Raw genomic sequence first — 262 nt, 5'->3', positions numbered from 1 at the left:
GGCAAAGGCAGGGAATTGAGCAGGGGCTTGAGCAGGAGCAGTGGCAGGGGCTTGAGAAGGCGCTAGAGCGAAAGCCGCATCAGCGGGCGAGGCATAGTTGTAGCCCTGCGGGCCGGCGAGGCAAAGCGGCGCAAGCAGGAGCAGGAGGGCGCCACCTGGGACCTATGGGCGTAAACAGGCCTGGTTAAAGATGGACCGAAGATGCAAAGAAAAGGCAGAGGATTAAAACCAGAATTAAAACTATATGAGTTCGAGTAGTAAG

This window comes from Penaeus monodon, chromosome 15 (assembly GCF_015228065.2).
Source record: "Penaeus monodon isolate SGIC_2016 chromosome 15, NSTDA_Pmon_1, whole genome shotgun sequence".
In the NCBI taxonomy this organism is placed as follows: Eukaryota; Metazoa; Arthropoda; class Malacostraca; order Decapoda; family Penaeidae; genus Penaeus; species Penaeus monodon.
Note: the sequence above shows the minus strand (reverse complement) of the source record.